General features: G+C 43.1%; 1 long non-coding RNA gene across 1 annotated transcript in view; it reads right to left on the reverse strand.

Moving 5' to 3' along the window:
* Nucleotides 1-792: 792 nt before the first annotated feature.
* LOC122172256 (uncharacterized) overlaps nucleotides 793-26,329 on the reverse strand; it is a 71,891-nt gene continuing 46,354 nt past the window's right edge. Inside the window, exons 4-5 of the long non-coding RNA XR_006172372.2 lie at nucleotides 16,707-16,801; nucleotides 793-1,565 (exon numbers count right to left, since the gene is read on the reverse strand). This is a non-coding gene — a long non-coding RNA (uncharacterized LOC122172256). The remainder of the gene's footprint in view (nucleotides 1,566-16,706; nucleotides 16,802-26,329) is intronic.

Here is a 26,329-nt window from a genome sequence, read left to right on the forward strand (position 1 = left end):
ACTTAATGCGACTAAGGTCTGGCCTACACGTAAACATTTTGCAGGCATATCTATATTAGTTAGAAGTGTGAAAAAAACCACAGCCCTAACTGACACAGCTGTGACAGCAAAAGCCCTGGCATAGATGCAGTTATACTGGCTAAAAAAAAAAGTCCTTGGGCTGGTATATCTTATTTTGTACAGGGAACAGAAAAGTATAAGCTATGCAGGCATAAACATTCATTTGCCAGTATAAACTGTGTCTCAACTAGGATTGTTTGCCAGCAAATCCATACTGGAATACCTTAACTGGCAAACCCTTTTTAGCGTAGACAAGACCAAAAGCATCTTGGTAATCCTACCACCACTGGACGACGAAGTGGGCATTCACCCACGAAAGCTTATGCTCCAATACATCTGTTAGTCTTAAAGGTGCCACAGGACTCTCTGTTGCTTTTTACAGATGCAGACTAACACGGTGACCCCTCTGAGACCTACCACCACTGCAGAGAGAGATGCTCAGTGTAGTTTCTTTGGAAATTCAATCGACAGGCCTTGGAGAGCCAGCAGCTCAAAACAATACACTCTGAGCTGCTACACAGCATTGATCTACAACAGGAGGGAAGGACATTGACAATTATTTTTTATGTTGTAGTTTTATTAATAAAACTTTTTATGAGGTGTAAAATAACATGCTAGGCTAACGGCCAGAGAATGGCAAGAAATATGGCCTTGCTCCATGACTAAGGTGCGGGGGTGGGGGGGGAACGGCTGCCCTGTCAATATACAGGGTGAATGCTCCCATTCAGCTGGATGTGTCTCATACTTGTGGCATTTCCGCATCATTTCTTTACAACCTATTTCTTTACGACGTCTCGAGCTGTATTACCAGGAATTTGCACCATTCTGCAAATGTTGCCAGGGCTGTGAGGTTAGGACGACTGTGAGGATAGGCTGTGAGGTTTTTACCCTGACCCTGCACAATTTTTTGAGAGGCATTCGTGGTAAAACATCCAAAGCTGACTCCAGCCAAACAACAACCTGCTTCTGCACAGGGCAAAACACTGCACACTGCTTGAAAGCATTCCAAATGGTTGGGATGTGAAGTACTTGATCTGAATTGTTGAGCTACCTTTTACCTATATGTTTCCAAAAGATAATATAATGCTGCTCTTTGCACTTTGCAAGACAGTTGCAATAAGACGGATTCTTCAGAACAGAATCTATAATTCAGTTAGATTGTCAATGGGATGATAAACCAAGGTCGACACTTCTCCTCATGCATTTGAAATATTGAATGTTCTTCTACATTTCAGAGTTCAGAGGAACATTGTTAGGGGACAAAACATGAGCAAACACAGCTGGATATGAGTACAAGGACATCTTCTAAATTGGTAAAGCTCCATTGTCGTGCTGAGGACCAATGAGGGATTGTCAGGTGAGCAGCTAATCTCTGCCAGGCATTCTTCTGTTTCTTGAAGGATGTTGAGCAACTCATGATCCTGAGATGACATTCATCCCATTAGCTTAAAGCAGTCTGACTCCTCTGAGCTCCACTGTCAAAGACCTTGGCTCTTAACTTCATTCTGAAACAGAAGAATGTTTCTCTTTATCAGACGAGATGTAAACACTTTACTATAATAGAACTTCCAACCAGGAGAATAGGCCTCTCTCACATAAAGATAACATGAATTAGTTGTTTTAGCATGTCCACCTATTTAGCTAGCATTTCCTTAGCCTGTCATGACTTTAGAGGGTTTCACTAAATCAACCTTGTCTATAAACCTCAGTATATTACACAACTCCATTATGACCCTGCATTATCACTTATCTTCTAATGAATACAAACCTCATTTTCTTAGCCTCTTGCCATAACTACAGCACTGTAAGATTCTTTATTGTTCTAGCTGCTGTCTTTATATACTTTTTACCAGTTCTTCCATACATTTCTGTCATACATTATGGCATTTTCATATGGGCTGGTGAGGCGCTAATCAAAGGCAGTAAAATGTCTATGGCCAATTCATTTGCACAATTGCAAGGAGGTAAAAATAATGGTCTAATAACATAATCATATTACAATCCTCTGGGGACATTGCAGTCTAGTATTTTTTTCTTATAGCTTGGACTGGTGCGTGAACAGAAAATAATTTTGTTGTAGCTTTTATAGAGTCCCTTTCATTCTAATGTGCTTCAAACCACATACAAACAACATGAGGGAAGATCCTCTCAGGATCAGAAACTGGTTAAACGATGGGAAACAAAGGGTAGAAATAAATAGTAAGTCTTCACAATGGAAAGTGGAACATAGTGGGTTCCCCCAAAGATCTGTATTGGGACCAGTGCTCTTCAACATGTTCATAAATGATCGTAAAAGGGGATAAACAGTGAGGTGGCAACATTTGCAGACGATAGTAAATTACTGAAGATAGTTAAGTCTGAAGCTGCCTGTGAGAAATTACAAAGGGATCACACAAAACTGGGTGACCAGGCAACAAAATGACAGATGAAATTCAGTGTTGATAAGTGCAAAGTAATGCATAATGGAAAAAAATCCTAACTATACTTACAAAATGCTGGAGTCTAAATTAGCTGTTACCACTCAAGAAAGAGATCTTGGAGTGGTCATGGATAGTTCTCTGAAAACATCTGCAATGATAGTCAAGAAAGCTAACAGCATGTAAGGAACCATTAGGAAAGTGATAGATAATAAGTCAGAAAATATCCTAATACCCCTATATAAATCCATTGTATGCCCACTCCTTGAATACTGCATGCATGGTTGCACCATCTCAAGAAAAGATATATTGGAAAAGGAGATGGGCAACAAAAATGTTTTGGGGTATGGAACAGCTTCCATATGAGGAGCGATTAAAAAGTCTGGGACTCTTCAGTTCAGAAAAGACAACTAAGGGGATCTATGATAGAGGTCTATAAAATCATGAATGGTGTGGAGAAAGTGAATAGGGAAATGTTATTTGCCCCTTCACATAACACAAAAACCAGGGGTCACCCAATGAAATTAATAGGCAGCAGGTTTAAAACTAATATGAGGAAGTACTACTTCACAAACTGCATAGTCAACTTGTGGAACTCCATGCCAGGGAATGTTCTGAAGGCCAAAAATATAACTGGGTTAAAAAAAAAGTAGATAAATTCATGGAGGGCCGGTCCATCAATGGATATTAGCCACGATGGTCAAGGACGCAACTCCATGCTCTGGATGTCCCTAAACCTTTGACTGCTAGAAGCTGGAACTAGACATCAGGCGGTAGATCACTGAATAATTGCCCTGTTCTGTTTATTTCAGCTGAAGCACCCAGCACTGGCCACTGTCAGAAGACAGGATACTGGCGGGCTAGATGGATTATTGGTCTGACCCAGTATGGCCATTTGTATGTTCTTTATTCTTAACTTCAATGAAGTGCTGTGATGCCTGGAAACGTGGGCAGCATATTGGTGTTCAAAGCACACTGAAAAACAATGGGCAGAGAGAAACTTTTGGCCAAAGACTGAGGCAACCAGAACTATTATGAATAGGACTGTTTTTAAGGTCCCTGTTGCGAAGATAGACGCATGGGTTTTCATCTCTTGTCCATAAGACTCGCACTTAGTAAACTGCAGGAAACTAAACTGATCTACCTCAGAAGGCTAAGATGCAGAATCAGCACTCCCAAGGTTAGATCTGTGGTTCTACCTAGAGAACCAAAGTATTTTAAACCTGGTATATAGCCTGTTAAGACATTACGGCTAGGGCACTGTTCCAGACTTTATTGGGTCACGTACCGCCTACTTAAATAATGATTGTGAAGTAAATTGGTGAAACATCAAGCTCATGTAGGACCAGTAGAATATGTATCACAGTCTGGGAAGCCCTGCAGAGAAAGTCCATTTTTCTTACTGCGGCAGTCGTGGGAGTAGCAGGTGGCACTAGAGTATGAATCTTAACAGTCCTAAAAACCCCTTAGGTAAGAGTGAATCAATTTTTCATTCGTTTTAACTGCTGGAAGATCCCAGACCACTATTCCAAGGGCTACTTTGGAAAACTCATTCCTCTTGTAATCAGGATGTAATCTCATGGTCCCTTTCCTAAATCACTGTGTGCTAGATGACTAGCACATCCCCAAAAAATGGCCTTCATGGTTTAGCCATCTTGCAACACTGAAAAGAAGAAATGAAGTTTGTAGTGGCAGCAAGTTCTATCATGGCAGTGGATTTATTACATGAAAATGAACTCTACAAAAATGCTAATTTCTTATACAACTCTCACACCAACGCCATATTACTTTAAAAAAGTCACTGTTAACAGGTCCCTCTAGTTGGAGTGTAGCTTTGATTGGCATCTACGCAGCAGAAAAATGATCCGCAAAAAATCCTGGAGGAATTGTAGGTGATAAAATACATCCTCCTTTTTTGGCAGCATCATTACCACATACAAAAAAGCAGTAATTTACCTCAACTGCTGCTCTTCCTAGGAATGAGGTAACTGTTGGGAATATGTTGGATAACTTTGCCTCTCCTTGTAAGACTGCTAATGAGTTGGCCTGAGAAATATTTGGTATGATAAAGTATTTTGAAATCAAGATGCTGTATTTCACTCTCAGGCCTAATGAGTCTTTGACCACCAACCAGTAAAAAAGTAGGGATTTATTACCTCTTAATCACAGCTCCAGGTATGTTTTTTTCCCCCCAGCAAAGCCCAGTCCACACTGCATCCCAGTGCATCATGTTTGTAAACTATCTTCAGATGTGGTTGGGGCTCGCTAGTTTTTGTTGCTTTAGTGTCACGGGGTGTTAACTGTCAAAGGAAGGCATTATGCTACCTATATATTTGTACCAAGCCCCATACATTGTCTTTGTATGCAAAGAGCGTTCTCCAGTTGATTTCACTGAGAACTCTGTGACTCTTCTTCTCCCATAGCCCTAGATTTATTATTATTTAACTTCTGTATTTCAGTAGCACCTAAATGCCAAAAACAGGTTGTGTCCCATTGTGCTAGGTACTTAAAACATAATAAACAGACCCTCCCACAAAACGTTTACAGCCTAAAAGATAAGGCATAACTGGTGGATGAATGGGCCAGGGTCGAGGGAGGGACCCAGTCAATCGCAGCGATCATAATTTGCCATGGGTCTAGACATCATGAGTTTGCAGCTTCCTGTATGTGTCCTGGTGGAGTTAAATTTTGAAGAGGGACTTGGAAGATGAGGTAGCGACTTTAAGGATGTTTACTGTAAGCTTTTCCTAGTTGTAAAAGGTATCGTAAATGGGAGTGTCATGTAGTGGCCCTTTAAGAAGTAAACCTCAGCCCCACCCTTGACTCAATTATTCCCCCCCCCCCAGTGGTAAGATGCATAAGGTCATGTAACTAGACTTCTTTGGGAAAGATAAGAGGCCTTGTGGGAGAGTAAGATGTTCTCTCTCCAGGGGAAAATGTTGTCTTGGGGGGAGAGAGGAGAGAAAAGGAAGCCATGTAGTTGCTACTCAGCGAAAGAGCAGGGAGTGACCCAACAGAGCCCAGGGGGGGTTGATGGGGAGAGACTGAAAAGAACCTGGGAAGGGCTGAAAACTGAGCCAGAGAGCTTTATAAGAGAGTGTGAGTGAAAGAGAGACCAGACTCTCAGGACAGAGCGGCTGGGCCCCACTTGATGCTGGGATGTAGATTCCGTGGATTTTGTATGTTTGTTTCTTTGGACTGGGGGTGGACTTTCATTATACGATTTAGCCAGCCCTCGAGATCCCACTGGGGAGCGGGGTCTGGGGCTTGCCCCGCTCCGGCGCTCCAGCCAGGAAACAGGGTCTGCATAGGAATCAGAGAAGGGACATGCTGCTGCTTCTGGGAACCACTTGAGGTAAGCGCCGCCTGGAGCCTGCACCCCTGAGCCTCCCCCTGTGCCCCAACCCCCTGTCCCAACCCTGATCCCCCTTCCATCCTCCGAACCCCTCGGTCCCAGCCCGGACCACTCTCCTATACCCCAAACCCCTCATCTCCAGCCCCACCCTAGAGCCCGCACCCTCAATCAGAGCCCTCACCCCCTCCCACACCCCAACCCCAATTTTGTGAGTATTCATGGCCCACTATACAATTTCTATTCCCAGATGTGGCCCTTGGGCCAAAAAGTTTGCCCACCCCTGATTTAGCTGGAGGGTCAAGTCACTGGAGCAACCAAACCAGACTCTGGGTATGTTTAAGAACCCATGAGAAAAGGAAACTGAGGCAGGGCCACTGCAGCGCCACCTCAGGCCATGACTGGAGGCAGCCACATGGTAACAGGGAGCTTCTAAAAATAACTATGTAAATTCATTTGAATTTTACCTTGTTTCCTTCCATTTTATATCTATCAGCTGTTTAGCCTGATCCATTTGATGTTGTGACTGTCTCTGGCCCACAGAGGTGAAAACAAGTGAGCAGCAGCAGAAAAAGAACAAAAAAGAGGCCAAAGCAAAAATGAGGCTTCACAGTTCTTATTGCTTCATTTTACTCCTATTTAAGCCAAAATTGATACAGAAAAAAACTAGAGATAGGCCTGTCCCGAACACTGGATGCGGATCTCAGTTATGGCTAAGTCTCTATTATGGGCCTTTGAATAACAATTCCTGAATTTTAACCTGTTCAGAATCTAGATATGAGACTGAATGTTGCACCACACACACCTCTGTCTAAAAGTTAAGTGATTTTGATGCATCCAAGCATGTGATGTCCGTGTGTCAGTTTTCCTGGAGCATGCTGCGGTCACCAAAATCCTTCTATTCTGTTGATCTTTCTCTGTAAGCGACTCCACAGACATGAAGGAAAACAGGGTGAAATCATTAGGAAAAAACACTCTGGGGTCACATGGGATAATGTGGTGACTGCACAACTAATTCATGCGTCTCTATAGAGAAGAGTTTTTGGCATGACAACAGGTGGAGGAGGGGGGTTGGAATTTTCTAAAGTATTTCTAAGACTAAATGGCTTAAGAACACGAATCCTGTGTTCCTAAATCCTTGGAAGCAATCGTGCTAGTGCTGTCTGGCTACAGGGAAATGTCGTCATGGAGCCACTTATCCTAGTGCTCAAGTTAAAGACAGTCACAACGTCAAAAGTAGCGGTTAAAGTTCCGCAAAATAGCTGCCTGCTTATAATTCCTTGCTAAAGAGATTAGACTCAAAGCAGTGTTGGAGTCAGCAGATAAAAATGGAGTGTTCATAAGAAAAATGAACGTGTATGAATTATGCAGTACTGAATGGTGGCTGACTTAATGGTTTTTATCACTGTGATTAAAAACTGGCAGAGATGCTGTAATTAATTGTGCTTAGTTAGCAGCCAATCGCTATCTGGTGGAGGGCAGCTACAATGGATCTTGTTGGCATTAAGGATTTGATTTTTTTTAAATAACTTTTTAAAAGAAAGTTATTCTGCAGTTTATTGCCCTCTCTATTCAGTGCCAATTGCCCCCTGGTGCTGGGAAAATGAAGGGGTATATGGGACCATCAGATGTCATTGGAATGAAACAGGTGGTAGCTGATAGCTTCACCACTTGGGTTGTATACTCTGCCAGTTTTTCCTCTCTAGGAGCTAGAACTGAATAGAATGAAATAGTGAAAAGGGGAGTTTGGGTTTTTTTTGTCCGTGTTTTTTTACCAGTGAGATAGAATGCACTAAACGATGGACCAATGGGACAATGTGCTAAACACCGGCCCAATGAGAACATAGGTGGCCAGCTCTTCAGATGGTGTAAATGGGTGGAGAAGACCCATTGATTTTTGTGTCACTGGAAATTGTAACATCAGTGGAGCTGTACCCATTTATGGTAGTTGAGGCTCGCACCCAACATTCTCTGTGCCAATGCTCCCTGTAATATAGCACAAACATTATATAGCGATTATAAATAATTATTTCCAGAAGGCCAAAGACCTTATTAGTAGCAAGGATCCGTAGCTTATTGATCCTATTACAGCTCCTGATGGCATCACTGTATATTTGTTTTTGAGTTATTCTATTTGACGACCTTCAAAGTCATTAACGAAAAAGCTTCAAACGCAAGAAAAGCAGTTACCCAAATCTCAGCAGTATTGGCTGTACCAACTTTGGACAGCAGCATGGTGTCCAAATTGAATTGTGTGTTTACTTTTCTTGACCCATGCATGGGCTTAAAGTCCAGTGAAATTCTTTTCTTTCATGGAGAATGCAAATGTACTGATAACCAGCAGTGCACCAGAGATGCCATTGAGGTTTTTGTTTTTTGGTTTTTTTTACTGTTACCCATTGGCAAGCAGAGAGCAGAAATGCATAGACTGACTGGAGCTTCAGCAGGAATAACTGAACACTGGTGAACGTGTATACACCTGACTCTCCTAAGTGTAGACTCATATTGGTGGTACATCTGTGAATCTTGGCAAAATGGATTGCTCAGACTTTTGCATTTCATTTATCTGCCTTACCTGGCAAAAAAAAAAAATTGGGGGGAAAACCAGAACAGATTACCACCCTTAATGCCACATCAAATTACCTTAGAATTAAAATTAACAAAATGAATGAAATCAAGAACTGATCATTAGTCTTCAGGCTGATTTTCCAAATAAGGAACTTCTGACCATTATCATAGTTAGTACATTTCTTGTGCGCCCATTAGCACAAGGTACTTTCCCATACTGAATTTCTTTCATTTAATTAGGACAAGCTTTTCAAATGCTCATATCCTTAACTGGGGCCAGCTTTTCAAAGAGTTCAGTTTCCATTTCAGCACCTAGAATCCGGTCACTTCGGTGCTTAGCACCCAGCAATTCTCATTGTTTTTATTCCCAAATAGCTCTTGCTTCATTAGACAGAACTGCATGTTTTTTTCCTAGACCCGTTGATATTCCCAGGATGTTCACAGGGCCAGATTTTCAAGGGTTTAGCCCTGCCTACTGAAATGGGAGAATCACAAATTTTCCCCACTCATTTTCAGTGAGCAACGCCGCATGGATTGTTTATTGCATTTTCTGCACCCACATGTATCCTGTCTCTGGAAGAGTAAGCATTGATGGCGTCACTCAAAATGAACTTCTACTGCACACACCAACCTATTTCTCTAGCAAAGGTCGGAATTGTTATCTATCAAGATAGAGCAGAATAGTCGAATAATGAGTTGCCTCAATGCACTGGCCTTTTTACCTTCAGAATGGGCTTCTACATCAAGCAGAGCAGGCATTGACTGAAAATCATTAGGGGCTGTCTTCTGTAAAGGTCAGAGTCTGAAATACTAGAAGATAATTTCACCCTAGTTCATAGCGTGGAGCTCTCTCTATCGTGGAAACCCAACTAACACCACTTGTTCAGCTGCCTGGCTCCTTTAGAGTTCCAGGTGGTGATGGGAACCAGGAAAGCCTAACTGGTGCTGTCAGTGACTTAAATTAACCAAGAAAATATAGGTAACAATAAGGATGCAAATAAAGTCTGGGATGGTTTCCCCTAGTGGGGAAGTTGTCATCACGTAGAATAGTTTTTCTCAAGGCAAGCAAACTGCATCCTGGAAGTTCTAGTGGTGATGTCTTCATTGTCAAAGTGGAGGCATGTCACAGAATGATCATTGGTTGTACATCTTTCCGTGTCTTCCCTTCTAGATGAGGATCAGTTGCTTTCTCTCCCTCTCAGCCTCTAGCTTAAGTAAACTTCCTTTCTGCTTCTAATTCCAAGGCATTACTGTTTGCGCTCACCATTCAGGTAATGGCATTTCTTAAGGCTACAGAGCTAAGTTCTGCCACTTGACCCATGTCTACAATTCCATCTGAAGCCAATGGGAGTTGTGGCGCTATCATCTGATCACAGATATGTCTCACATCATTCTGTTGGCCAGTAATGTTAGCAGTCTTTCCTTTGTTCTTCAGCTGAAGTCAAACACTCAGCAGCTTTGTCACATGGAAGTGGTACAAACGCAGGAACATAAAATCAATACACTCCATTAAACTGTTTAAAAATAAATTACAGTGAGTGGTGTATGAAGCCATCAGGACATAACACTGCAACTTTATCTGTACTGGAAGGGCTCCTTTTACCTTTTAGTATACAAATTAGTATCAGACTTTTGGTAAATGAGGTGTTACATCTTTTTTTCCCCCACTTCTGTTTCTTCTACAGATGAGTAAACATAAGGTTGTGGTCAGTGGTATAAAAAAAATCTGCTGGTAAATTTAGTAAAATCATCATAGACACAAAAGGCCCAATTTCCCTCTCTCTGACACCAGATGTATACTGGTATGACTCCGCTGACTTCAGTAGTTACTCTTGACTTGCACTGGTGTGAGAAGTAGAAGCACACTTCTCTCTGTTCATAATTCAAGAAATAAAGTTCAGACAAACTGTGAAATTATTAATACGCTTAAGGACAAATGGGAGCTTTTCCATGGACTTCAATGGGCTTTTGATCAGGGCCTAATTGCTCAATAGATGGAAACTCCAAAGGATTCTCAAACCTTAACTCAGAATCTTTTTTTTTTAATGCATTAGAAAGGAGACTGGCATTCAAAAGCTTGTGCATCTATTTCCAATGAACTTTCTTGTGAACAAAATGTAATACACAAATGTTCTATGAAAACAAATGCTGTTAAAAGAATTCACTTTAGAATTCACTGGAATATTCATGGGAACATTTTTTTGCAGTTTTTACCCAGCTCTGATTGTGATCCTGTTTTAGGCACTCAAATACCATAATGAAAGGTACAGAATAAGAATGTAGATAGATGGCCCTGTGTTGGTAATGGGGAGTTCTGGATAAATGAGGTTTGGAACAATCACGGTTATACTCTCTGATCACTTGTCAGACTTTGCAGAGATATGCACAGCCTTGAATTACTAGCTCAAATATACAAACTCTCCAGCTTTGATTATGGTAACTATTAAGAAATGGGGAGCAATAACAAAAAAATATTAGGTACTATTTTTTTCACTGTGAAGGGAAACTAAGTATGAACCATCTGTTATCTGTATTTTGGATACGAGTTTCAGTGAATATAATTAATGATTAGTCTGTCGTATTGTAAAATATTAGAGAGGTAGCCATGTTAGTCTGTATTCAGAAAAACAACAAGGAGTCCGGTGGCACCTTAGGCCTAGTCTTCACTTACCGGCTGGTCCGGTGGCACGCCATCGATGTTCTGGGATCGATTTATCGCGTCTGGTTAAGACGCGATAAATCGATCCCGGATCGATCCCGGAAGTGCTCACAGTCGGCGCCGGTACTCCAGCTCGCCGAGAGGAGTACGCGGCGTCGACGGGGGGAGACTTCCGGCCGCGTCTGGACCGCGGTAAGTTCGGACTAAGGTACTTCGAATTCAGCTACGTTATTAACGTAGCTGAATTTGCGTACCTTAGTCCGAAGTCCGGACTAAGTGGGGACCAGGCCTTAAAGACTAACAGATTTATTTGGGCATAAGCTTTCGTAGGTAAAAAATCCATTTCTTCAGATGCGTGGAGTGCCAATATAGCTATGCCTGTGTCTGTAATTTTCACTCCCTGCATCTGAAGTGGGGTTTTTACCCACAAAAACTTATGCCCAAATAAATCTGTTATATTTTAAAATGTGATCTCACCTGGAGTTTAGTTTATTGCTTAACAATTAACAATGCTTGTTCTAACTCATTAGTAAATAACTCTGGGTGATCTCGGCAAACACAGAGTAATCTGAACCAGTGTTTACGATGGCTGAGTGTTGAGTACCTGTTTATTATCCGATATGTCTTTTATAAGGGAACGACACGCTGCATTTGCAGTGGGATGGACTCAATGATCCGAGTTTTCTTTTCCATCTTTAACTAACTTGATCTTACCATGTTCTGCTGAGAATGTGTGACGCTGGCAAACCAGGTACCAGCCAGCTCATGCCTTGCCCCACCTTATCTCAACTGCATACTGACAAATACACAGCTGGAATTAGCCTGGCTCTCCTGTCTGTTAATATTGTTAATATAGGTATTGGAATTACAAAAATGTGCTTAATGTTTAGATGTTACTGGATGCTTGTAAGCTGCTGCCTGCATTAATCTCACTTATAACACCTGTAACCCATGTTATGAAGTAATATTTAAGTGTTTGCATTGTCCACCTCTGTAACTCTGTAAATCACCAGACAGGAAAGAGAGATGAACTAGTATGAAATGCTGGCTTCCAAAAGGAGGTGCTATGTCCTACCCAACTGAGAAGGTCCATTAACACCAAGGTGAACTAGTATGGAATCTTAAAGAGGAAAAAAGGCTTTGTTTGCTCTCCCCCAGCAGCCATGGAGATGAATTACAAGTAAATGTGCTCATTGGCTGAGTTTTCAACTGAGAGCACTGAGGGGAACACAAAATAAAAAGCCCTAACAAGAAGAAACTGGATCTCTTTGCTGCTTGGACTCTAGTGGGGCAAGATTTCTAGGCATAAGCAAGGGCTCCCCAGCTTCTTAGCCTGGGTTAGCCCTAGCGGACATATAGAGTTTATCATAGAAACTTCTATTACCTTTTGAAACTTAAGACTGAAACTCATTTGTGTGTATATATGCTTTAACCTTGTAAACAATGCTCATTTCTTTTTCCTATGTAATAAATCTTTATACGATTGGCTACAAGCATTGCCTTTGGTCTGAGATCTAAGGTGCAATTGACCTGAGGTAAGTGACTGGTCCTTTAAATATTGCTGTCATCTTTGGTTTAAAGGACCATCTATCACAAAAGTAAGCTTACCTGGATGAAAAGACAGAGGGAGTACCCCAGGGGTCCATCTGTGACTCCATGTTTCACTGTTATAGTGCCTAAGGAGTTTACACTTGAAAATTGGTCATTGAAATCTAAGTATAGAATTTGGGGGGTTGAGCCCTGTTTCCAAACAGTCTACCGCTTAATGCACTACTAGAAAGTGCTCAGATACTGCAGTGTAAGAACTGATATCAAGTGAAAGGCCGGGGAACTGAAAATTCCATGAACTTCATCACAGTCATTTTAAGAAAAATGGTCCCCCCTGTTGGGGGAGATTTGTGGGGCTACCACATGTGCAGGGGGCAATACCTCCCACCCTCACAGATCCATCTGAAGGGCATCCCCCAGATCTATGGAGTTGTTCCTACATGTACAACAGCCATCATGTGCAAATGTGCTAACCCACCTTCCCCACCATCAGCACACTGTCAACAAATGCAAGAAGCCTGGGAAACAAGCAGGGAGAACTGGAAGTCCTGGCGCAGTCAGGGAACTATGATGTGATTGGAATAACAGAGACTTGGTGGGATAACTCACATGACTGGAGTACTGTCATGGATGGATATAAACTGTTCAGGAAGGACAGGCAGGGCAGAAAAGGTGGGGGAGTTGCGTTGTATGTAAGAGAGGAGTATGACTGCTCAGAGCTCCGGTATGATACTGCAGAAAAACCTGAGAGTCTCTGGATAAAGTTGAGAAGTGGGAGCAACAAGGGTGATGTCGTGGTTGGAGTCTGCTATAGACCACCAGACCAGGGGGATGAGGTGGACGAGGCTTTCTTCTGGCAACTAGCAGAAGTTGCTAGATCGCAGGCCCTGGTTCTCATGGGAGACTTTAATCACCCTGATATCTGCTGGGAGAGCAATACAGCGGTGCACAGGCAATCCAGGAAATTTTTGGAAAGCGTAGGGGACAATTTCCTGGTGCAAGTGCTGGAGGAACCAACTAGGGGCAAAGCTTTTCTTGACCTGCTGCTCACAAACAGGGAAGAACTAGTAGGGGAAGCAAAAGTGGATGGGAACCTGGGAGGCAGTGACCATGAGATGGTCGAGTTCAGGATCCTGACACAAGGAAGAAAGGAGAGCAGCAGAATATGGACCCTGGACTTCAGAAAAGCAGACTTTGACTCCCTCAGGGAACAGATGGGCAGGATCCCCTGGGAGAATAACATGAAGGGCAAAGGGGTCCAGGAGAGCTGGCTGTATTTTAAAGAATCCTTATTGAGGTTGCAGGAACAAACCATCCCGATGTGTAGAAAGAATAGTAAATATGGCAGGCGACCAGCTTGGCTAAACAGTGAAATCCTTGCTGATCTTAAACGCAAAAAAGAGGCTTATAAGAAGTGGAAGATTGGACAAATGACCAGGGAGGAGTATAAAAATATTGCTCAGGCGTGCAGGAGTGAAATCAGGAAGGCCAAATCACACTTGGAGTTGCAGTTAGCAAGAGATGTTAAGAGTAACAAGAAGGGTTTCTTCAGGTATGTTAGCAACAAGAAGAAAATCAAGGAAAGTGTGGGCCCCTTACTGAATGAGGGAGGCAACCTAGTGACCGAGGATGTGGAAAAAGCTAATGTACTCAATGATTTTTTTGCCTCTGTCTTCACGCACAAGGTCAGCTCCCAGATTGCTGCACTGGGCAGTACAGCATGGGGAGAAGGTGACCAGCCCTCTGTGGAGAAAGAAGTGGTTCGGGACTATTTAGAAAAACTGGACGTGCACAAGTCCATGGGGCCGGATGCGCTGCATCCGAGGGTGCTAAAGGAGTTGGCGGGTGAGATTGCAGAGCCATTAGCCATTATTTTTGAAAACTCATGGCGATCGGGGGAGGTCCCAGATGACTGGAAAAAGGCTAATGTAGTGCCCATCTTTAAAAAAGGGAAGAAGGAGGATCCGGGGAACTACAGGCCAGTCAGCCTCACCTCAGTCCCTGGAAAAATTATGGAGCAGGTCCTCAAGGAATCAATTATGAAACATTTAGAGGAAAGGAAAGTGATCAGGAACAGTCAGCATGGATTCACGAAGGGGAAGTCATGCCTGACTAACCTAATTGCCTTCTATGATGAGATAACTGGCTCTGTGGATGAGGGGAAAGCAGTGGATGTGTTATTTCTTGACTTTAGCAAAGCTTTTGATACTGTCTCCCACAGTATTCTTGCCACCAAGTTAAAGAAGTATGGGCTGGATGAATGGACTGTAAGGTGGATAGAAAGCTGGCTAGATCGTCGGGCTCAACGGGTAGTGATCAATGGCTCCATGTCTAGTTGGCAGCCGGTTTCAAGTGGAGTGCCCCAAGGGTCGGTCCTGGGGCCGGTTTTGTTTAATATCTTTATTAATGATCTGGAGGATGGTGTGGACTGCACTCTCAGCAAGTTTGCAGATGACACTAAACTAGGAGGCGTGGTAGATACACTAGAGGGTAGGGATCGGATACAGAGGGACCTAGACAAATTAGAGGATTGGGCAGAAAAAAACCTGATGAGGTTCAACAAGGACAAGTGCAGAGTCCTGCACTTAGGACGGAAGAATCCCATGCACTGCTACAGACTAGGGACCGAATGGCTAGGTAGCAGTTCTGCTGAAAAGGACCTAGGGGTCACAGTGGACGAGAAGCTGGATATGAGTCAACAGTGTGCTCTTGTTGCCAAGAAGGCTAACGGCATTTTGGGCTGTATAAGTAGGGGCATTGCCAGCAGATCGAGGAACGTGATCGTTCCCCTTTATTCGACATTGGTGAGGCCTCATCTGGAATACTGTGTCCAGTTTTGGGCCCCACACTACAAGAAGGATGTGGAAAAATTGGAAAGAGTCCAGCGGAGGGCAACAAAAATGATTAGGGGTCTGGAGCAAATGACTTATGAGGAGAGGCTGAGAGAACTGGGATTGTTTAGTCTCCAGAAGAGAAGAATGAGGGGGGATTTGATAGCAGCCTTCAACTACCTGAAGGGGGGTTCCAAAGAGGATGGAGCTCGGCTGTTCTCAGTGGTGGCAGATGACAGAACAAGGAGCAATGGTCTCAAGTTGCAGTGGGGGAGGTCCAGGTTGGATATCAGGAAAAACTATTTCACTAGGAGGGTGGTGAAACACTGGAATGCGTTACCTAGGGAGGTGGTGGAGTCTCCTTCCTTGGAGGTTTTTAAGGCCCGGCTTGACAAAGCCCTGGCTGGGATGATTTAGCTGGGAATTGGTCCTGCTTTGAGCAGGGGGTTGGACTAGATGACCTCTTGAGGTCCCTTCCAACTCTGATATTCTATGATTCTATGATTCTAACAAGAGTTATGCTGCTCATGGTTGACTCCCCCCTGCAACTGCCCAGGCACAGCCTCTGGGGAGGGGATGGGGGGGAATGGTGGGCCCAGCACAGCATCAACTCTTGATCAGATTTCGGAATCGAAATCTACAAACTTAGCTAGGGGAAGCAGCTGGTTTTTGCTCCATTCCCTCCCCAAACACCACTGAAGCCATTCTCCAGGGAATTGGGATGATGCTGCAGAACTGTCGCTGTCTCCTCAGCGTTCCCCGAGAAGAGATTCTTTAAATCAGTGGTTCTCAACCAGGGATACATGTACCCCTGGGGGTACACAGAGGCCTTCCAGGGAGTACATCAACTCATCTAGATATTTGCCTAGATTTACAACAAGCCACATAAAAAGCACTAGCGAAGTCAGTACAAACTAAAATTTCATGCAGACAATGACTTGTTTATACTGCTCTATATACTATACACTGAATGTAAGTACAATAATTATATTCCAATTGATTTATTTTATAATTATATGGTAAAAATGAAAACCTATACAATTTTTCAGTACTAATGTGCTGTGATAATGCCTGATTTTGTAAGCAAGTAGTTTTTAAGCGAGGTGAAACTTGGGGTACACAAGACAAATCAGACGGCTGAAAGGGGTACAGTCGTCTGGAAAGGTTGAGAGCCACTGCTTTAGAGCTGTCCCTTCTCCCTGGAGATGTGTAGGCCAGTGACATGAGCCATTGTTGCTTGGAACAACACAAAGGCTGGTTCGCAGCTTTACCTGGCTACTTTGAATGGGATTATGTATTTTCTGCAGCCCAGTTCTGCCTTGTCTTCCATCACCCAGGGAGATGGTGATATTCGAACATATTACCTCTGAAATAAATATTCGCAGAAATAAAATATTAAAACGCAATGTTATATCCATAATCCCCTGATGAGTCGTGCGGCAATAGCGAGATGTGTGCAGCAGGTGGAATGATAACTTAAAGCAAGAAGTAGAGGGAACTTGCTGACTAGCAGCCTCAAGATTTATTCCACATTATTATATTAAGTTCAGGCTTTAAATCTGGCTTTTGTTCCAAGTAGAGCCCTTCAGGGATTGTGGGTAATTTTCAACATATTTAAGAGAGTACACGGAGCCCTCCCAAAAGAGCAATTTCATTAATTGCTTGGTACTGCTGCTGCTCGGACTCGTAATCCTTTTCTTAAATTACAAAGTGCACTTGAGCCAAGACATCTCCCCTACATGCAGCAGCATGAAGGAAAATACCCTCTCCGTGGTTCTGCTGCTATTGTTGACATAACGTTCCTCTGTAAATTTCATGGTATTTCTGGAAAGGGATCTGTTTATCTTAATATTAACATGCACATGGTCCCTACCAGCCCTCACCATAATCTTAGTTACATAGCTGAGTTATTAAATAGTAATTCCTAACACTGAAGGAGAATTGTCTACCGGGGAGGGGAAACAGGAAGAGGGAATGTCTAAGGCATTGGCATGATCACGCTAATTTCAGAAGGATTTCTCACAATCAGGAAAAGAGATCATGAGGGACAGATGCGAAATGGTTGGCTAATAATGAACCAAATTCGGCCACCCTTTGCCATAATGAGTGGTGACTTACTCCATGAGTAAGGGACTACTTGGAGTGAGTAAGAGTGGCCAAACCTGGACCCTGCGTGGGTGCCTCTGAAGGTGGGAACACCTCCCACCTAGGGCTGCCATTGTGACAGATAACTTCCTCCATCCTGACCAGTCGCTCCCAGAGCAGTAGACAGAGTGGGATTTAATACCACAAGAAAAGTTGAACGTTGAAACAATAATAGGAAGAATAAGAGCATTTCCAAGGTCTGGATGTTTGTAGCAGAGTAACTGACCTTATCTTAGCCTCTGGCCATGTAAACAAGATTTTCTGCATTTCCCAGTTGTACAAGCTATGAATAGAAATACTGAAGGCAGCAGATGTGGGCTGAGCCCGTAGTTTCTGCTAGGGAAAGGCATATTTGTTCAAAAGAATTCAGCACAGGCCCAGATCTCTTGCTTGTGAATTCTAAATGCCCTTTTGGGGTTCAATTCAATCCCTTTCTCAATCAGCTCTCAGTGATTCTCTATACATTATTTCTGTGCAGCCTCAGATCAGGTCTCCCTGGACTCTGGAAGGATATGTGTATGTCACCATGAGTGATGCGTATCAGGGAAGCAACTAGCAGGCTTCCATCCTGAGCTGAATCTAAAAGTGGTACCAGCGTTAGGTAAGAATAGCAGCCATGCCTGGCAAGAGCTGAATTAAAAATTGGGATCAATGTTGGAGGAGGAAAAGGATTGGACCTTGACAAAATAAGTCATCTGATGTATGTGAGGGTGATGAGGTACTTGGGCAGGTTAATTCTAAACAGGTGGGGCCAGTTCTGCCTCGAGCAGCAAAGTGTGTAATGCACTCTCACACTCTCTGGACGATTTGAATCACTGCATCTTCCTAACAAAAAACCAAACCAAACAAAATGCTCTTTGTTCAAGGGGAGTAGGACTAAAAGTTCAGCAAGCAAAACAACATCCCATTCCAGAAGCAGCCCCTTTTGGCCAAATAGAACTGACAAGGAAACCTCAGAGAACACACATCTTCAGTTGAACCCCTAGCAACTTGAGGTCCAAAATACATTTGGGCACCAAAGAATTATTCCAATCCCCTCTACTACCCATTGGATTGCCGGGAAGGGGGAGAGGCTTCCTTTCTCAGGTTCTAACCAAGAACCACAATGCTACCAGCTAGCTTTTCATGATTAATCAGGATAGTCCTCTAATTAAGAATGTATTGTATATTTCAATATTTGGCCTGCGATCAAGAAAGGAATTGTTGGATGAGGGCAAAGGGACAGCAAGATAAAGCTTGCACCCTGCATCATCCATTAGAGGAACTGGTATTTTATTTTGGTCCTTAATTTGGAAGGCCAATAGATTTGTCAATAGCTGATGGATGTTATAATAAAAATAAAAAAGTTAATCAGATTAAATATGGGAGCTGGACACCTTGCCAATGCTCCTGTCAAAGAAAACTGTACCATCTACCCATTGAAACAGCAGGTTGGGTTCCCATTTGCATTGCTTATGAGATGAGCCTTCTTTAACACTCACAATATTTGCAAGCTGGCAGCCATGACAAACCTCTGAGCCACTGCGGATAAATCCAAATAGATCAGCCTGTGTTTTTGTATTCCTTTCAGAAGACAGAAAACCATGGATTCATCATCTTCTGAGCAAAGAGTTGAAAGGCCTTTGCAATTATGGTGGTGCTTGCTTAAACAAATTCTGCACAAAGCCACATTTACCAAACCAATTAGAAGAATGCATTTACTGCTTGCTTGGATGCTCTCTGCAGAGGTTATGTGCCGTGAACCCCTTTAAAGTAATGGCTGATAAGAGCTCAAACATCTTACTGAAAAGAGTTTTCTGAATCAAAACAGCAGATGTGATGGTTTAGCAGATGTATCAAGTGAATTAATTGGCTGGGCACTAAACTCTCCCCGAGTTACAGGCATGACCAACCAGTCCATTAAAGGAATAAAGAAACACCACACTAAATGCATTTTAAACGCATTCATTTTCCATGCTCTTCCATCTTCATGCTTTAGATGGTTGTTTTACACTCGCTCGTCAACAGAATAATCACTTAGTAAAGCAGGTGATACATAAACAGCAGCGTAAGAAGAAAGAGCTATTGCAGGCCCCATGTGAGGAATGATGGGGTGCACTCAGCGGGTGCAGAGAACTGGCCTCCATGGTGTGTCGGGGATGTATGGACTCCCAAAATCCTGTCACTCTCCCCACTTTTACGCATGTGGGAGAGCAACAGAAGTTGTACGGCAGGTGTGTCCCTCCACACCCATGGATGTAGGATTCAGTTCTTAGAGAATCCATAAAGGCATGTTCAAGCTCAGTGTAACTGATGCTGTTATAATCTCATACTATTTGAATTCTGATTTAAATCTGATCTTCTCTGGTCAGACCTGTGCTCAAAAGACTGTGGAGTTAGGAAGATGTTCATATTCTTTGAAAGAAATTGACAATTATTATGTCGCACAAGTTTGTTTTCTGGAAATGGCCATGCTTGCTCTGCCTGTGACGGAGCAGTGAGCTTTCTCGGACTGGTTCTATTAATTCCAATAACAGAAAGGGCCATGAAATCAGTCTGCTGTCAAGGAGACAGGAACTGAGTCCCCCACCCCCAAGAAAACTGTGCCACTCATTCATTTGCAGGAATATGATGAACAAGTGAATCTAAGAGAAGTTGGTTCTGGGTGGGCCCAGATGATAAGGGGTAAAGCCCTGTCCTAACTTTCACTGGAGGCTTTCAGAAGAGAAGAGACACAACTTGGACTGGAAGATCTATCAGGTTCCCAGGTGGGTAAATTGCTTTGGTTATCAGTGGTGCACTATGAACTTATGAAAATGCAACCTGATTCTAAAGTCATGAAAATGATTTCCCATTTTCTATCCGCAGTGATGGCTTAATGTCCACCCCACAGCACCGTTCTCCACATCCCAGACAATTGAAATATATCATCCCTGTGGTCTGTGCTTGCTGTTTACAAGGAATCCGGCAGCCAGAGGAAGCAGGCTCTCAGAAGGCAAAGCAAAACAAACTGATGAGATAAGTTAAAAGGCTTTTCCCCATCATTCCGTGCCCATAGAAGAGGTTTATTATTTTATGGATAGTAGCTGTGTTTGTGTGATTATTATAAGTCCTGATTTAAAGATGTGGCAATTGGTCTGTTTCTAAATATAGGCTTTGTTTTGTGCTGGGGGGTGGGAGAGAGATTTTCTGTGTTCCAATCACTTAAACCTGTGCAAATCCTTTAAAGGCAACAGGCATAATTTGAAAGCAATGGAATTGTACAGGTGTAATTATGAGGGCATAATCTGTTGGACCTTGCAAGAATCTTGATTCTCAGATCATGGGTTGAGCTTGCAGGGCTGAGAATTGCGGGGGGAAAAAACCTTTTCAATTTCAAAACATCTTTTTTACTTGTGAACTGGCCCCATTTGGTATGAAGTTAATGAAAAATGACCAACTTGTGACTTCCCGATGCCTCTTTTGCACAGTTATTTTCCAGTGCAGGATACATTTTAAATAGGGAGTAAGTGGTGCACAGAGCCTTGTGTGGTGTCTCTTCACGGGGGTGAACTTTATCCACTGAGCACAGGTCGTAAAGATAGTATGCAGAGAATGTAGCACATACCTCCTGTGCCATGTGCCTTCGTCAGCCCAGTTCATTATTACCTTGTCACAACATAGCCCTTGAGGCTGCTGGCCTAGCTCTGCCTTTGATCTTCCCTTAACATCTAGCAAGAGGTAGCATGATCCAGTGGGCAGGGCACTGGATTGAGACTTGAGTTATACCTGGCCCTGCCACTGACCAGCGTGTGAATGTCACCACGTTGAGCCTCCCTTATGTTCTCCAACCCTTCATCTCTATTGAGACTGTAGGATCTTTGAGACAAAGGATCTTTTACTTTGCAAAGCTCCTAGCATAATAGGGCAGCTAGGCGTTTCTAGGGGCTACTGTAATACCAATAATACATTCAGCACTTTCCAAATATTCCCACACTGAGATTTGGTCTTACATGGTTAAATCATCAGAGCATCTTTTATAAGCACTGAGGACCGGGGGCTGAAATAAAACGTTGGTCAGGTTGCGGCACGATTCAGTTAAACCTTTTTTTTTTTCTTTCAAAAAAAAAAATTAAGAAATGGAAAAGTTCCAACCCACCAAGATCATGATCAGCCCCTCTGACGAATCATGGGAACAAAATCATTTGCTCCAGCTCTTCTCCTCTAAGCCGTACATTACTTAGAGCCCCCACTCATTTAGTCATTTAAATTTTTGTTTTAATATAAATTGTTTGTTTGTCACGGCTGATAAGCAGTTTAGTGAGATTCACACTGTGACTATGCGGCATCCCAGTGTACTTGCTGCTATAAAAACTGCCTTGGTTTAAACTTAAACCCAAGCTGTCAATACAGCCTGCTAGCAGAACAGCCTCCTGGGGATGTGTAGAGAGGGAAAGTGCGATGGATTGAAGCAAGTTGATCTGAAATCAAATGGAGGTGCTGCTGGTCTTCATTATGGAATCAAGAGATGGTTCATTTCAACTTCGAATTCTCAACTTCTCCAGATGTTTCCAACTTGATTTTTCTCCCGCTGGTCTTAAATAGTTAACTATTTGGAAGGACTTATCTGTGCAGATCTCTTGTAAACGTTTCAGGACAGCTTGGGTTGGGTTTGTGGTGTAGCCCAGCTTCGATATGATAAAACTCATAGCCTAAGAAAATATTTGAACGGTTTTATGATCCCTTTCCTTCTCCCCTTACATCAAGTCGTCTGCTCAGTGCTGCTGCCTTTTCCTCACTGTCTCCACAGTGAAACCCAGAGGCTAAAAGCAGAGGAGAGCCCGACTCTTCTCCTTGGGTTGGGTAAGCTGAGGTCCCCAGCAGGTGGTCCTCCGCTTGGTCGGTGTGGTGAATGCTTCCACTCCTGTTTCAATCTACTTTACCTACTGGCTTAAAACAGCAGTCACCTCTGTGATGACGATGGTTTTCTCTTATCTGGTTTCGTAATCTCTCCCCATTTCTCCTCCAGTCAATTACAAAAATGCAGCTGCTCTTCTGTACAGGTTATTGGGCTGCCTTCTTCATCGTAGCCCCCTCCAGGAGTACTTTATGCAATGTACCTACATCTCTCACAGGTAGTTCTTTCTCTCATCCTTGTGTGGGCAGTGTAGTGTTTTCTTTTTGTTTTATGTGCTGCTCTGTGCTTGTTAGAGAGAGACAAGGTCAAAGAAGTGTACCTTGCACTTGGAGCAGTGGAGGGTTGTGGTAGTCCTTAGTTCCTGTGCAAAGTTGGTCCATACTCTCAGCTCAGCCCCAAACAGCCCTGTCTTGCACAGAGGTGCTTTACCCTCTCCCCTCTAATATCTTCCTCTGCTACCCCCACAGTACATCCCCCTCTTGGTCTGATGTCTCTTATTCAATTCAAGCTCCTTGTCCTTATCAATAAAGTGCTACAGATGCTTGCTCTCACCTAGCTCTGTGCTACCCTTCCCCTACGCTTATGTCTGTTCCCTAAACACAATTTCCTAACTACTTCTCTTCAGCCATCCCTTCATCTCCTGCTCTGATACATGTCTTCTGCTGTGCTCTGCCAAGGACCGTCCCTCAGTCCGTCACTCTTCTCCTTCAAATTCCCCCCCTGGCAATCCCTCTTCCTCTCTTCTCACTCCTGCCCTAACCTGAAATGTTGCCCTGTGTTTATCATAGGCTGGCTTATCTTCTCTAATTCAAGTTGAGAGGCAGGGAATGTATCTTCACAACTGCTGCCCCCATTTACAAGTAAAAATAGAGAAAACTAGATAAGTGTTTTTACAAAATGATTCCAGCTTGCAAATTCGCTACAAAAATAGTTCATGCCTAAATGAGAGTGGTAACATTAGTTTAAAAGTCACTGGTGGCCCAATTCTCAAGCCCTAATGTATGTCCTGCAGTTCTGTAAGAGCTGAAGGTCAAGGCTAGCACCATTGCCTCGTCACATCTTTCCAATCACTGGCTCCAAACATAAAGATACACAGACCCCCCGCAGAAGGGCACACGCAAGGGCACTGCTTTTGTGAAACAGGCTTTACACATTTCACCTGATAACTCTATTAACAGCCATGCGGGGAGAAAGAGGAGGAAGATATTCAAGTTCTTGATCCCTCTTAGGGAGCCTGCTAAGTGTGTTGATGTGGGTCGGGCAGTGAAATCAGAGATCCTGGAAAAGGAAAGTTTAAAAAGATGCTCAGTGGAAGCAAATCTTGCAGTAAGAAATGGGCTAAAATTTAACATCCCAGAGATGTTGTCTCCGGGTGGTTAAAACAATGAGACCTATGGAGTGGTTCTCAAACTAGGGCCGCCGCTTGTTCAGGGAAAGCCCCTGGCAGGCCGGGCTGGTTTGTTTACCTACCGCAACCACAGGTTCGGCCAATGGTGGCTCTCACTGGCCACGGTTCGCCGCTCCAGGCCAATGGGAGCTGCAGGAAGGGCGGCCAGCACGTCCCTGGGCCCGCGCCGCTTCCTGCAGCCCCCTGAACAAGTAGTGGCCCTAGTACCACTCATATATGGGACCATTACTCTGGCTGTGAGAACAAAAATAGGGCCTGATCGGGGGTTGGAAAACTTCCCTTCTTGTGCAGATATCCCTTTACACTGTGAAGAAGGTATTAAGCCACTTCCATGACATTGTATTCTCCTCCTCATCCCTTAAAGACAGCCCTCCATAAGGCTGTGTGAGCACACTATCGGCAGCAGGAGAAAATGGCAGAAATTGGGTGAAGGGAAGAGGTCACTCAGTGTCCTCGACTCTGCAGAGAAAATGGGCAAATGTTGATACAGCCTTAGATTGCATTAACATTTGTGGGTTTTCCCCCTCTTCCATCCACTATGATGGCCCTTTGACTCCAGTGAATGATATAGAGGATGCTGAGAAAAATCTAAACACAATGTGCTCCCCAAGGTATTCCAAAGGGAATGTGATGTTACTGAAGGCTGAAATAGCTTGGTTTTAACATCATAAAATCCCTGCACCACAGGGCATGGCAGTTGCCTTTGGCAATGAAGGGTTAATGTACTGCATGTCTTGCTTCAAGCCAGTGGAACTACTGTAACTCGGTGAATTATATCCAAATAACACACACATTCTCAGATTAGGAATCCCTCCTTCCCCTCAAGCATCTTTGTCTCCTTTCTAATTTCTAGAGAACCAGAATTTCAGTTTTGTGGGAAATTTTATGATTTCCAAATTTGTTTTTGTTCCAGTTTGGAATGAAAAGCAGAGAATTTCTTAATTTCTTGCACAGCAACATTTTTGAAAATCTTGTTTTTGAATCCATTGCAACATTTCATTCATTCAAAATCAAAAATTTCATTTGACTTTTTAATAGTATAAAATTTCAAACTGAAATGAAATGAAATGAAAAATTGAAATGTCCCCTTCTGAAAATATCAAAACAGAACTTTCTGACCTAATTGTTTCAAAATGAAATTTCATTGAAACTGACGCCTTCCAACCAGAAGTTTCTATTTTGACAAATGAGCATTTTCCAACAGAAAAATGTTCCTCTGGCAAATTTTCAACCAGCTCTGCTGATTTCCTTAATCTTTGAAGCTGATGTTATTATTTCCATGGCATCTAGAGGACTCACTGAGGATCAGGACCCTTGTGCTAGGTACAGAGTGCAGCTCTTGTCCCTAAATACTTAAAGTCTAATTAAAACAAGACAAACAGGTGTAACCAGAAGAGTGGGACAAATGTAACCATAATAAGGGTGAGTTTCCATAGGGCAGTTACATGCACAGCCAAATGGCTTTGAGATGATTACATTTTAAAATCATTTATCAGATAAATGAGATACATATCAGAAATCGCTGTTGGCAGTATGCCTAGGATCTGTCTCTCCTATACATTTGTATAGCTGTCTGTCTTCTAAAGACTTGCCATCTAAATAGACAAGTCAGACAAAGGGTGGGAAGGGAAAAGGGGCAACAGGCAGAACTGGAAATGGAATCCAGGTCCTGTGAATCCCACTCCAGTGCCCCATCCATTAAACCACGCTGCTCTGCAACACTTGTTGGATTCCTTCGAAATAAGGGGTTTTATTCTCCAATGCGATATGTTGCATTGACTTGGCTACTCAGATTTCATAGCCAGCAGTCACCTTCTTGGATAAAATTTCATTACAATGTCCCAACTTTCTGCCAAGCTGAACGTTCTGGCTGCACTCTATAAAACTGTAACACATACAGTACACTAGGTCAATGATTGCAATTGTGAAATTGTTGTTAACTTTCCCTACTGAAGGTTATCAGCTCTGACAGCATGAACTGATGTCCGGTGAACCATAAGCCTTATTCTGAGAGTACTTATCAGCCGGCTGACTTATCTGCCAAGGCAATTCACAAGCAGTTTGTGAGGAAGAAATAAGACAGCAGCACTGAGGGGGACGCATGAAACTTTAGAGCAATAAAAGAGGTATTAGACAATGCTAACTCATCAGAATAGGCCATGAAATAGGCCATAAAAGAGATGAAAACAATATGAGAGGCTTCATAATGGAAATAACTAGAGTATCAGGCAGATATTGATTGGCTCCCAAATCTGTCAGTTTCAAAGCAGTTTCACAGCACTTCTCATCCAAAGATCTCCAAGAGGTCTCACAACATGACTGTGAGGTAGATCTGGAGCATTATCTCATTGTACAGATAAGCAAACTAGGCTACAGAGAAGTAAGTGACTTTCTTGAGATCACAGCAAGCCAGCATCAAATTCCCCAAGAGTTCCAGCTCCCTTCTCCTTGCTCGAGAACCTGCG

The sequence above is a fragment of the Chrysemys picta genome, chromosome 12 (genome assembly GCF_011386835.1).
Source record: "Chrysemys picta bellii isolate R12L10 chromosome 12, ASM1138683v2, whole genome shotgun sequence".
Classification (NCBI taxonomy): Eukaryota; Metazoa; Chordata; order Testudines; family Emydidae; genus Chrysemys; species Chrysemys picta.